Genomic DNA, 926 nt, shown 5'->3' on the forward strand with positions numbered 1-926 from the left:
TGTGTGTAGAATTGAAGGGAAGTGTGTATGTGTTTGAGTGTGAGTGTGTGTGTGTGGAATGGAGGGAAGTATGTTTGAATGTGAGTGTGAGTCTTTGTGTGTGTGTTTGTGGGATGAGTGTGTGTGGGATGAGTGTGTGAGTGAGTGTGTATGGGATGAGTGTGTGGTGTGTTGAGTGTGTGAGTGTGTGAGAGATGAGTGCGTGTATATGGGATGAATGTGTGAGTGTTGAGTCTGTGTGGGATGAGTGTGTGTTTGGAGGATGAGTGTATGTGTGTGGGATGAGTGTGTGTGGGGGATGAGCGTGTGTTTGTGTGTGATGAGTGTGTGATGAGTGTGTGTGTGCGTGGGATGAATGTGAGTGTTCAGTGTGTGTGGGATGAGTGTGTATTTGAGTGTGTGGGATGAGTGTGTGTGTGTGGGATGAGTGTGTGTGTTGAGTGTGTGTTGAGTATGTGTGTGGGATGAGTGTTGAGTGTGTGAGTGTGTGGGATGAGTGTGTGTGTGGAATGAGTGTGTGTTTGTGTGGGATGAGTGTGTGTGGAATGAGTGTGTGAGTGTTGAGTGTGTGGGATGAGTGTGTGTTTGTGGGAGATGAGCGTGTGTTTGTGTGTGATGAGTGTGTGTGCGCATAGGATGAGTGTGTATGTGAGTGTTGAATGTGAGTGTGTGTTTGTGTTTGGGCTGAGTGTGTGTGTGGGATGAGTGTGTGAGTGTTGAGTGTGTGGGATGAGTGTGTGTGTGGGATGAGCGTGTATTTGAGTGGGATGAGTGTGTATTTGAGAGTGTTTGGGATGACTGTGTGAGTGTGTGTGGGATGAGTGTTGAGTGTGTGCATGTGTGTGTGGGATGTGTTTAGTGTGTGTGTGTGGGGGGGATGTGTGTGTGTGGAATGACTGTTGAATGTGTGTGTGAGGGCGAGTGTG

The 926-nt window shown here is 48.1% G+C and overlaps 1 protein-coding gene across 1 annotated transcript in view; it reads left to right on the forward strand.

Annotated features, from left to right (window-relative positions):
• HRH3 (histamine receptor H3) overlaps positions 1 to 926 on the forward strand; it is a 23,167-nt gene that overhangs the window by 7,700 nt on the left and 14,541 nt on the right. The gene's annotated exons all lie outside the window — the stretch shown is intronic.

Source organism: Colobus angolensis, unplaced genomic scaffold, assembly GCF_000951035.1.
Source record: "Colobus angolensis palliatus isolate OR3802 unplaced genomic scaffold, Cang.pa_1.0 Scaffold136, whole genome shotgun sequence".
NCBI classification, from domain to species: Eukaryota; Metazoa; Chordata; class Mammalia; order Primates; family Cercopithecidae; genus Colobus; species Colobus angolensis.